This window comes from Salmo trutta, chromosome 13, assembly GCF_901001165.1.
Source record: "Salmo trutta chromosome 13, fSalTru1.1, whole genome shotgun sequence".
NCBI classification, from domain to species: Eukaryota; Metazoa; Chordata; class Actinopteri; order Salmoniformes; family Salmonidae; genus Salmo; species Salmo trutta.
The window spans coordinates 45,196,846-45,209,573 of record NC_042969.1 but is presented as its reverse complement, the minus strand read 5'-3'; the positions used below and the strand labels follow the sequence as shown (position 1 = coordinate 45,209,573).

General features: G+C 40.3%; 1 protein-coding gene across 2 annotated transcripts in view; it reads right to left on the bottom strand.

Annotated features, from left to right (window-relative positions):
* Nucleotides 1–12,102, bottom strand: part of LOC115205830 (transcription factor Dp-2) — a 52,714-nt gene extending 40,612 nt beyond the window's left edge. The window contains exon 1 of one of the 2 annotated variants that reach the window (XM_029772180.1): nucleotides 11,967–12,102. The gene's annotated coding sequence lies outside the window, so the exon portion shown is untranslated. The remainder of the gene's footprint in view (nucleotides 1–11,966) is intronic. The other variant, XM_029772179.1, reaches the window with a different exon arrangement.
* Between the last annotated feature and the right edge of the window lie 626 nt (nucleotides 12,103–12,728).

Below are 12,728 nucleotides of genomic sequence, written 5' to 3'. Positions count from 1 at the left end.
CGTGACAATTCCCAGGGCTCCAATAGGCTCTCAGAGCCCGCGAAATAACTGAAGGTTTACGAGGGAGCCTCAGGTTGAAACATATTATCGCCTTTTGTAAGTGGATGCTCCGAGGACCTTTGAATGATGCGCGTGCATGAGTCGCTTCTGAGGAGAAATTTTATTCGGCTGTTTAGGCTCAATGCATACTCCCGGTCGGAATATTATCACTTCTCTACGACATAAATGGCATAAAAATTGGTTTTAAACAGCGGTTGACATGCTTCGAAGTACGGTAATGGAATATTTAGACATTTTTGACACGCCAATGCGCCATGCGCGAAACCGGGAAGAAGCATTCTAGAACTCACGAACAAAACGTCGCTGTTTGGATATAACGATGGATTATTTGGGACCAAACCAACATTTGTTATTGAAGTAGAAGTCCTGGCAGTGTATTCTGATGAAGAACAAGCAAGGTAAGAACATTTTTCTTATAGGAAATGTGATTTTGGTGGATGCTGACCTGGGTGGGTATCTAAATAGCTAGCCCTGTAATGCCGGGCTATGTACTTAGATTATTGCAAAATGTGCTTCATCCGAAAAGCTATTTTAAAATCGGACATATCGAGTGCATAGAGGAGTAATGTATCTATAATTCTTAAAATAATTGTTATGCTTTTTGTGAACGTTTATCGTGAGTAATTTAGCAAACTGTTAGTAAATTCAACGGAAGTTTGCCGGGGGTTATGCGTTTTCTGAACGTCACATGCTAATGCAAAAAGCTGTTTTTTGATATAAATATGAACTTGATTGAACAGACATGCATGTATTGTATAACACAATGTCCTAGGTGTGTCATCTGATGAAGATCATCAAAGGTTAGTGCTGCATTTAGCTGTGGTTTGGGTTTATGTGACATGATATGCTAGCTTGAAAAATGGCTGTCTGATTTTTTCTGGCTGGGCACTCTGCTGACATAATCTAATGTTTTGCTTTCGTTGTAAAGCCTTTTTGAAATCGGACAGTGGGGTTAGATTAACGAGATTCTTGTCTTTAAATAGCTGTAAAATAGTCATATGTTTGAGAAATTGAAGTAATAGTATTTCTAACGATTCAAAAATCGCGCCACTGGAATATCAGTAGCTGTTACGTAGGTGGGACGAAATCGTCCCACATACCCCAGACAGGTTAAACCCTTTACAATGAAGATCTGTGAAGTTATTTGGAGTTTTACGAAATATCTTTGAAAGACAGGGTCCTGACGTTTCTTTTTGGCTGAGAAATCTAATAATATATATATATACACACACATACACACATATACATACACACAGTGGGGGAAAAAAGTATTTGATCCCCTGCTGATTTTGTATGTTTGCCCACTGACAAAGAAATGATCAGTCTATAATTTTAATGTTAGGTTTATTTGAACAGTGAGAGACAGAAGAACAACTAAAACATCGAGAAAAAGGCATGTCAAAAATGTTAGGAGCACACTTAAAAGGAGTGCTCCTAATCTCAGCTTGTTACCTGTATAAAAGACACCTGTCCACAGAAGCAATCAATCAGATTCCAAACTCTCCAACATGGCCAAGACCAAAGAGCTCTCCAAGGATGTCAGTGACAAGATTGTAGACCTACACAAGGCCGGAATGGGCTACAAGACCATCGCCAAGCAGCTTGGTGAGAAGGTGATAACATTTGGTGCGATTATTCGCAAATGGAAGAAACACAAAAGAACTGTCAATATCCCTCGGCCTGGGGCTCCATGCAAGATCTCACCTCGTGGAGTTGCAATGATCATGAGAACGGTGAGGAATCAGCCCAGAACTACACGGGAGGATCTTGTCAATGATCTCAAGGCAGCTGGGACCACAGTCACCAAGAAAACAATTGGTAACACACTACGCCGTGAAGGACTGAAATCCTGCAGTGCCCGCAAGGTCCCCCTGCTCAAGAAAGCACATGTACATGCCCGTCTGAAGTTTGCCAATGAACATCTGAATGATTCAGAGGACAACTGGTGAAAGTGTTGTGGTCAGATGAGACCAAAATAGAGCTCTTTGGCATCAACTCAACTCGCCGTGTTTGATGCTGCCTATGACCCCAAGAACACCATCCCCACCGTCAAACATGGAGGTGGAAACATTATGCTTTGGGGGTGTTTTTCTGCTAAGGGGACAGGACAACTTCACCGCATCATTTGACGGGGCCATGTACCGTCAAATCTTGGGTGACAACCTCCTTCCCTCAGCCAGGGCATTGAAAATGGGTAGTGGATGGGTATTCCAGCATGACAATGACCCAAAACACACGGCCAAGGCAACAAAGGAGTGGCTCAAGAAGAAGAACATTACGGTCCTGGAGTGGCCTAGCCAGTCTCCAGACCTTAATCCCATAGAAAATCTGTGGAGGGAGCTGAAGGTTCGAGTTGCCAAACATCAGCCTCGAAACCTTAATGACTTGGAGAAGATCTGCAAAGATGAGTGGGACAAAATCCATCCTGAGATGTGTGCAAACCTGGTGGCCAACTACAAGAAACGTCTGAGCTCTGTGATTGCCAACAAGGGTTTTGCCACCAAGTACTAAGTCATGTTTTGCAGAGGGGTCAAATACTTTTTTCTTCATTAAAATGCAAATCAATTTATAACATTTTTGACATGCTTTTTTCTGGATTTTTTTGTTGTTATTCAGTCTCTCACTGTTCAAATAAACCTACCATTAAAATTATAGTGGGCAAACTTACAAAATCAGCAGGGGATCAAACACTTTTTTCCCCCCACTGTATATGAGGTCGACCGATTAATCAGCATGGCTGATTTAATTAGGGCCGATTTCAAGTTTTCATAACAATCAGTAATCAGCATTTTTGGACACCGAAAATGCAATTACATTGCACTCCACGAGGAGACTGCATGGCAGACCGACTAACTTTTACGCGAGTGCAGCAAGAGCCAAGGTAAGTTGCTAGCTAGCATTTATCTTATAAAAAAACGATCAATCTTAACATAATCACTAGTTAACTACACATGGTTGATGATATTACTAGTTTATCTAGCTTGTCCTGCGTTGCATATAATCGATGCGGTACCTGTTAATTTATCATCGAATCACAGCCTACTTCGTCAGACGGGTGATGATTTAACAAGCACATTCACAAAAAAAAAGCACTGTCGTTGCACCAATGTGTACCTAACCATAAACAATGCCTTTAAAATCAATACACATGTATATATTTTTAAATCTGCATATTTAGTTAATATTGCCTGCTAACATGAATTTATTTTAACTCGGGAAATTGTGTCATTTCTCTTGCGTTCTGTGCAAGCAGAGTCAGGGTATATGCAGCAGTTTGGGCTCCCTGGCTCGTAGCGAACTGTGTGAAGACCATTTCTTCCTAACAAAGACCGTCATTAATTTTCCGGAATTGTACATAATTATGACATAACGTTGAAGGTTGTGCAATGTAACAGCAATATTTAGACTTAGGGATGCCACCCCTTAGATAAAATACAGAGCGGTTCCGTATTTCACTGAAAGAATAAACGTTTTTTTTCCCTCAAAATGATAGTTTCCGGATTTGACCATATTAATGACCTAAGGCTCGTATTTCTGTGTGTTATATTATAATTAAGTCTATGATTTGATATTTGATAGAGCAGTCTGACTGAGCGGTTGTAGACAGCAGCAGGCTCGTAAGCATTCATTTAAACAGCACTTTCCTACATTTGCCAGCAGCTCTTCGCTGTGCTTCAAGCATTGTGCTGTTTATGACTTCAAGCCTATCAACTACCAAGATTAGGCTGGCAATACTATAGTGCCCATAAGAACATCCAATAGTCAAAAGTATATGAAATACAAATGGTAGAGAGAGAAAGTCCTATAATAACTAGAACATATAACTTCTTACCTGGGAATATTGAAGACTCATGTTAAAAGGAACCACCAGCTTTCATATGTTCTCATGTTCTGAGTAAGGAACTTAAACGTTAGCTTTTTTTACATGACAAATATTGCACTTTTACTTTCTTCTCCAACACTTCGTTTTTGCATTATTTAAACCAAATTGAATATATTTCATTATTTGAGACTAAATAGATTTTATTGATGTATTAAGTTAAAATAAAAAAAGTGTTAATTCAGTATTGTTGTAATTGTCATTATTACAAATATATATATTTTAAAAAAATAAGAATAATAATAAAATCGGCATCGTTTTTTTGGGGTCCTCCAATAAATCGGTATCGGCGTTGAAAAATCATAAAATCGGTCAACCTCATATATATCATCCATCATTCCCCTGAATGTCCCAAAAGTGTGTGCACTTCTGCTCCACACAAGTATAGTTAAACACACACACACACACACACACAGCAGTAGTTTCACACCCTTCTGTGCATTAACATTTGCTTCTGTGGACTTTAACAACGTTAGAGGATTTGGGTCAGTTGGATTCAGATGTGTTGCATCTAACCTAGTTTCAGCAGTACTGACGGTATTGAAAAACCATCCCGTGGCCATTTCCAAATACCCCGGTATAAGGCCTAGTATTTTTTCAAAGAGCTCACGTAGTAAACGTAAGCTTTCATGACGTGACGATACGCTGTTGTGCAGTGCAAGAGGTGATCAACTTAGACTTGAAATTCACTACTGTTTGCCAGCTAAATATGTTATAAGTAAAAAAATGTAAGATGTGCCAAATAAATTCTTCCCATCACATGGCTCCAGCTAAACATTTGGTCCCTGTTATTTGATTTGTGCATGCAGCAAACATTGAATTGTACAACTTTGAGCTGGGCTGCCTGTGCTTGCAATTAGTTTGTTCGCTTGTGCTTCTTAGCATTCAGCTAGCATCCACTAAGGCAATTCCCAAGCACTTTGTTAGCATTTGTTAGCCTTTTGTTTTTTTACATTTGGAAAGAAAGTGGCCCCGTGTGCAATGCCAGTAATACCGTATACCACAGTATGGTACAGGAACGGGAGTGCCTCAGCCTTTGTGGTCAAAGCTTGTTGAGGACCCCGGGAGGCTCAAAGAAGCGAACAGCTGGTGAGCCTAGAAGGGCCGGAGAGGCAGAGGGAGGTTCCATTCAAAGGATCAATGGCAGATAGGAGATGCCGCCCACATCCCTGCCAAACAATAGCTCCCCCGTGGGCCCCAGGCGGCACTCCACATAATGGGCTTTTGTCCAACATGGACAGAACCTATAGAGGAACCAGAGAAGCTCCAAAGTGGCTGGAGGTCTCTCTCACTTTCTCTGTATCCTGCAACTCTCCATCTCTCTCCCACCTCTCCCTCTGATGAGATAATGGAAACCTTACGTTTGCAACATCGGGCATTAAAGTGTAAGTGTGTTTAAACACCTGGTAACGTGTATGTACATGATCAAAACATAAAATAACACCACTTCTAGATGAGATCATAAAAACAAAACCACACTTGATACCATCTGGTGGCCCATCTTTGTAATTACCAAACCAGAAATCGTCTGTAAGTGGCACGCCTCCACAGCTTATCAACACAGCAGTTCTGCTCTTCCGAAACGGTCTCGTACGATTTCAAAAAGGTGCATTTCCGAAATTCAATGGATGCAAAATTCTCAAATGTCCAGAGAAGCCGCAGTATAGAAAAATCGTTATTTTTATACCATTTTTCTTTGCCACTTGAAAAAAATCACGTTGAATATACAGTATTTAACATTGGGTGTTAAGTGATGCAAACCACATATTTTATGTTGCTTTATATACAATGACATTGTTTCTTTTTCACGTCAAATAAAACTTATATTCAGAGTCTGGATCTCTATTAAACATATATTTGAATGTTAACTGCCTATGGGCCCCAATTTGCATGTGCAAAAAAAGTTAGCAAACTTCCCATCTTAACTGTAATATATCTAATATACACCAATGAGAGTCTGGTGTTTTGAATATTGCAACTTGCGTTTGAATGATATGCAATGCATTTTCAGACAATGACCATTTTCTCAAAAGTATTGTTTGTGTGTTAATATTTTCATGGAGTGAGCACTGTGTGAAACCTCTGGCGGGCTGTATTTCATACATGGAACATGTAATTTTTGAAAATCAGAAATTACATTTACATTTTAGTCATTTAGCAGACGCTCTTATCCAGAGCGACTTACAGTAGTAGAAATAAAATGACACATTGAAGATAACTTTTGCAATATATACAGTGCCTTCGGAAAGTATTCAGGCCCCTTTACCTTTTCAACAGTTACGTTACAGCCTTAGTCTAAAATTGATTAAATATTTTTTCCAATATAAATCTAAAGCGAACAGGTTTAGACATTTTAGCAAATTTAAAAAAAAAAAAAAAAAAAAACGTTTTTATATAAGTATTCAGACCCCTTGCTATGAGACTAGAAATTGAGCTCAGGTGGATCCTGTTTCCATTGATCATCCATGAGATGTTCCTAGAACTTCATTGGAGTCCAACTGTGGTAAATTCAAATTGATTGGACATGATTTGGAAAGGCACACTATCTATGTAAGGTCCCACAGTTAGCCTGTCAGAGCAAAAACCAAGCAATGAGGTCGAAGGAATTGTCCATAGAGCTCAAAGACAGGATTGTGTCGATGTAAAGATCCGGGGAAAGGTACCAAAAAACTTTGCAGCATTGTAGGTCCCCAAGAACACAGTGGCCTCCATCATTCTTAAATGGAAGAAGTTTGGAACCACTAAGAATCTTCCTAGAGCAGGCCGCCCAGCCAAACGGAGCAATCGGGGGAGAAGGGCCTTGGTCAAGGAGGTAACCAAGAACCCAATGGTCACTGACAGAGCTCTAGAAATTCTCTGTGGAGATAGGAGAACCTTCCAGAAGTACAACCATCTCTGCAGCACCACCAATCAGGCCTTTATGGTAGAATGGCCAGACGGAAGACATTCCTGAGTAAAAAGGCACAACAGCCCGTTTGGAGTTTGCCAAAAGACACCTACAGGACTCTCAGACCACGAGAAACAAGATTCTCTGGTCTGATGAAACCAAGATTGAACTCTTTGGCCTGAATGTCAAGTGTCACATTTGGAAGAAACTGGGAGATTAGTCAGGATCAAGGGAAAGACGAATGGAGCAAAGTACAGAGAGATCATTGATGAAGTCCTGAGTGCTCTGGAGCAGGTTCTCAGACTGTGGTGAAAGTTCACCTTCCAACAGGACAATGGCCCTAAGCACACAACCAAGACAATGAATGAGTGGTTTCGGGACAAGTCTCTGAATGTCCTTGAGTGGCCCTGCCAGAGCCCAGACTTGAACCCGATCGAGCATCTCTGGAGAGACCTGACAATAGCTGTCCAGCGACGCTCCCTATCCAACCTGACAGAGCTTGAGAGAATCTGCAGAGAAGAACTCTCCAAATACAAGTGCCAAGCTTGTAACGTTATACCTAAGAAGACCTGAGGATGTAATCGCACCAAAGGTCAAAGGTCTGAATACTTATGTAAATGTGATATTTGCTTTTTTTTTCTTTTTTACAAATATCCTACCAAAATGTCCCAAATTATAAGCAGAAACATATCTAAATCAGGCAAAGAAAATCCTGCATCCCCTGTCAAAAAAAATCTTCCGCCCATCTCTGGCTGTAGCCTACAGCACATTTTCTCTATTAGCGGGTTAGGGTCGGGTGCGGGCCTCAGATTTTCACTTTTTCACAGCGTTTGCAGATGGGTCATTAGCAATTGCGGGTGGGGGCGCCCTCAGTTTTAAGTCCAGTCACATGGAAAGAACCATAACCGAATAAAGTCCTAAAATGTATTTGAATAACAAAGCAAGCTAAACAGTCAAATGAGCACCAAGCTTCAGTCTGTAACGAGAGAACAAGTCTGGTGACAAAGAAGTATAAAAAAACACTCAGAAATTCATATAGCACAGTAGTAAACGCAGACAAACAGGACTACACAAAGACCTGAATATCAAAGGCGATACCTGTCCCACATCCTAAGACCTTACAGGCGATAGTCGCCTATCCCCCTCCCCTCTGCTACAAGATGAAATGTCCAGGCTGCTTGTGCACGAACAGATGTCACACTGAAGTCTTTTTGTCACGAAACGCGCCGGCGCGTCACCCTTCGGATAGTGATTTGGACGCACGAACAAAACTTGGATATAACTATGGATTATTTGGAACCAAAACAACATTGGGTGTTGAAGTAGAAGTCCTGGGAGTGCATTCTGACGAAGAACAGCAAAGGTAATCCAATTTTTCTTATAGTAAATCTGAGTTTGGTGAGTGCCAAACTTGGTGGGTGTCAAAATAGCTCACGATAAACGTTCACAAAAAACATAACAATTATTTTAAGAATTATAGATAGAGAACTCCTTTATGCACTCGTTATGTCCGATTTTAAAATAGCTTTTCGGTGAAATCACATTTTGCAATATTCTGAGTAGATAGCCCGGCCATCACAGGCTAGCTATTTTGACACCCACCAAGTGTGGTACTCAAAATTGTATTACCTTTGCTGTTCTTCTTCAGAATGCACTCCCAGGACTTCTACTTCAATAACAAATGTTGGTTTGGTTCCAAATAATCCCTAGTTATATCCAAATAGAGGCGTTTTGTTCGTGCGTTCAAGACACTATCCGAAGGGTAAAGAAGGGTGACGCGCCCGACGGGTTTCGTGACAAAAAATGTCAAAATATTCCATTATCGTTCTTCGAAGCATGTCAAACGCTGTTTAAAATCAATTTTTATGCGATTTTTCTCGTAAAAAAGCGATAATATTCCGACCGGGAGTCGTTGTTTTTGTTCAGAGAGAGAAAGTAAACATGGTGTCGGCTCGTGCACGCACCTCCAGTCTCATTGTCCTCAGATCGACCACTATCCAAATGCGCTACTGTTTTTCAGCCATGGCCTGCAAAGTCACCATTCATCGTTCTGGCACCTTCTGAGAGCCTATGGGAGCGTTAGAAAATGTCACGTTATGCCAGAGATCCCCTGTTTTGGTTAGAGATGATCAAGAAGGCCAAGAAATAGTCAAAGAGAGCGCTTCCTGCTGGAATCTTCTCAGGTTTTTGCCTGCCATATGAGTTCTGTTATACTCACAGACACCATTCAAACAGTTTTAGAAACTAGGGTGTTTTCTATCCAAATCTAACAATTATATGCATATTCTAGTTACTGGGCAGGAGTAGTAACCAGATTAAATCGGGTACGTTTTTTATCCGGCCGTGCAAATACTGCCCCCTATCCCCAACAGGTTAACTACAAATGGTTGATGATATTACTAGTTTAACTAGCTTGTCCTGTGTTGCAAATAATCAATGTGGTGCCTGTTAATTTCTCATCGAATAACAGCCTACTTCGCCAAACGGGTGATGATTTAACAAGCGCAGTCGCGAAAAAAATACTGTCGTTGCACCAATGTACCTAACCATAATCAATGCCTTTAAAAGTACAAGTATATATTTTTAAACCTGCATATTTAGTTAAAATAAATTCATGTTAGCAGGCAATATTAACTAGGGAAATTGTGTCACTTCTCTTGCGTTCTGTGCAAGCAGAGTCAGGGTATATCCTGCTGTTTGGGCTGCCTGGCTCGTAGCGAACTGTGTGAAAACCATTTCTTCCTAACAAAGACTAAGTAATTTGCCAGAATTGTACATAATTATGACATAACATTGAAGGTTGTGCAATGTAACAGCAATATTTCTTAGGGATGCCACCCGTTAGATAAAATACAGAACGGTTCCATATTTCACTGAAAGAATATACTTTTTTTTCGAAATGATAGTTTCCGGATTTGACCATATTAATGACCTAAGGTTCGTATTTCTGTGTTTATTATATAATTAAGTCTATGATTTGATACAGCAGTCTGACTGCGTGGTGGAAGGCTCGTAACCATTCATTCAAACAGCACTTTACTGCATTTAGCCAGTAGCTCTTAGCAATGCTTGAAGCACAGTGCTGTTTATGACTTCAAGCCTATCAACTCCCGAGATTAGCCTGGCAATACTAAAGTGCCTATAAGAACATCCAATAGTCAAAGGTATATGAAATACAAATGGTATAGAAAGAAAGTCGACGCGTCATGATTCCAATAATAACTACAACCTAAAACTTAACTGGGAATATTGAAGAACTGGGAATATTGAACCACCAGCTTTCATATGTTCTGAGCAAGAAACTTAAATGTTAGCTTTTTTTACATGGCACATATTGCACTTTTACTTTCTTCGCCAACACTATTTTTGCATTACTTAAACCAAATTGAACATGTTTAATGATTTATTTGAGACTAAATAGATTTTATGTATAATAAGTTAATTCAGTATTGTATAATTATTACACACACAAATGTAAAGAAATATATAAAATTGGCCGATTAATCAGTATTGGCTTTTTTTTGGTCCTCCAATAATCGGTATCGGTCGACCTCTAGTGTGGACACCCCTTCAAATTACTGGATTCGGCTATTTCAGCCACACCAGTTGCTGACAGGTGTATAAAAATCGAGCACACAGACATGCAATCGACCATAGACAAACATTGGCAGTAGAATGGCCTTACTGAAGAGCTCAGTGACTTTCAACGTGGCACCATCATAGGATGGCACCCTTCCAACAAGTCAGTTCATAAAATTTCTGCCCTGCTAGAGCTGCCCGGGTCAAGTGCCGTTATTGTAAAGTGGAAATGTCTAGGAGCAACAAAGGCTCAGCCGCGAAGTGGTAGGCCACACGAGCTCACAGATTGGGACTGGAGATTCATGAAATGGGTTTCCATGGCCGAGCAGCCACACACATGCGCAATGCCAAGTGTCAGCTGGAGTGATGTAAAGCTAGTCGCTAGTGGACTCTGGAGCAATGGTGAATCATGTTTCACCATCTGGAAGTCTGACGGAAAAATCTGGGTTTGGCGGATGCCAGGAGAAAACTACCTGCCCAGATGCATAGTGCCAACTGTAAAGCTTGGTAGAGGAGGAATAATGGTCTGGGGCTGTTTTTCATGGTTCAGGCTAGGCCCCTTAGTTCCAGTGAAGGGAAATCTTAACGGTACAGCATACAATGACATTCCAGATGCTGTGATTCCAAGTTTGTGGCTACAGTTTGGGGAAGGCCCTTCCACTTTTAAGCATGACAATGCCCCCATGCACAAAGTGAGATCCATACAGATATGGTTTGTCGAGATCAATGTGGAAGAACTTGACTGGCCTGCACAGAGCCCTGACCTCAACCCCATCGAACACCTTTGGGATGAATTGGAATGCCTAATCGCCTGACCTCACTAATGCTCGTGGCTGAATGGAAGCAAGTCCCTGTAGCAATGTTCCAACATCTAGTGAAAAGCCTTCCCAAAAGAGTGGAGGCTATTATCAAAATAAAATAAAATGTTATTTGTCACATGCACCGAATACAACAGGTATTTCACCTTACAGTGAAATGCTTACTCACAAGCCCTTAACCAACAATGCAGTTAAGAAAAATGTGTTAAATAAAGAAGAAATAAAAGTAACACATAATTAAAGAGCAGCAGTAAATTAACAATAGCGGGGTTATCGGTATAGCAGCAAAGGGTGGACCAATTCCATATTAATGCACATGATTTTGGAATTTGATGTTCGACGAGCAGGTGTCCACATAACGTTACACCAAAAGTATAATTTATATACAAAATAGCAGATTGAGTTAATGCTAAACATTTGTTTGCCTCGAAGGCAATGTCTAATTTCGTTATTCGCAACGCAAATTGTACATGGCTATTGAGCTAAGATATTACGTAGTGTTGTAGCTTCATACATTTATCATAAATTACAGTATAATTATCGTAAAAACTGGCAACAAAAAACAAGTGTTAGCTAAAAAGTAACGTTAGGCTAATTGCTAGGCTACCTAACGTTAGCTTACTAGCTAGCTGCTGGCTGGCTACCATTACATTAGCTGGCTAACTAAATAGAAAGTACACGATGTCTTATCTATAGTAGCTCATTTTGTTAGGCAAATGTGTAAAACAAAATATGTATTTACCTTTTACATGTACTGCCGGAGAACAAAAAGTTTAAAAAATATAACCAGGGCCAGGCGAAAATCTCTCTACTTTCTGTCAATGGAAGCGACAGAACTAGTCGGACCCCTTTTCGCAGTACACAAGCTTGGCGGCGGCTGCCAGCTATCGTCTCTGATTGGTTACACCCGCTTGTGATGCGAGACACCCGATGGAAACAGATTGGATGTCCCCCGACCGATGTAAACAGCAAACACAAGCCACTAAAAAAAACTAGTATACAATGAAAACTGTATTTGGGAGGAATCATATATTTTCTTATTATGCTACTTAAAGTCTAGCACAGCCCATCGAATTCATTAGCCAGTAACCATGCACACTCCAGCAATGATGTACAGTGCACTGCCCTCAAAGTATTCATACCCTTTGACTTTTTACACATTTTGTTGTGTTACAGCCTGAATTCAAAATGGATTAGATTTTTTTTTCTTATCCATCTACACACAATACCCCATGACTGGTGCACATTTATTGCAAATGGTGCACATTTATTGAAAATGAAACACAGAAATATCTAATTTACATAAGTATTCACACCCCTGAGTCAATAGTTTTCAATAAAACGTCACAATAAGGTGTAAAACATTCGATTTTCCTGCTGGGGAGCAAGGAGACCCACAGCTCCACTAAAACCATTGACAACTGGGTGCCATTTGTGATTGTTGAATTTTTTGTACCCCTTTTTTTTCTCCCCAGTTTCGTGGTATCCAATTGGTTGTTACAGT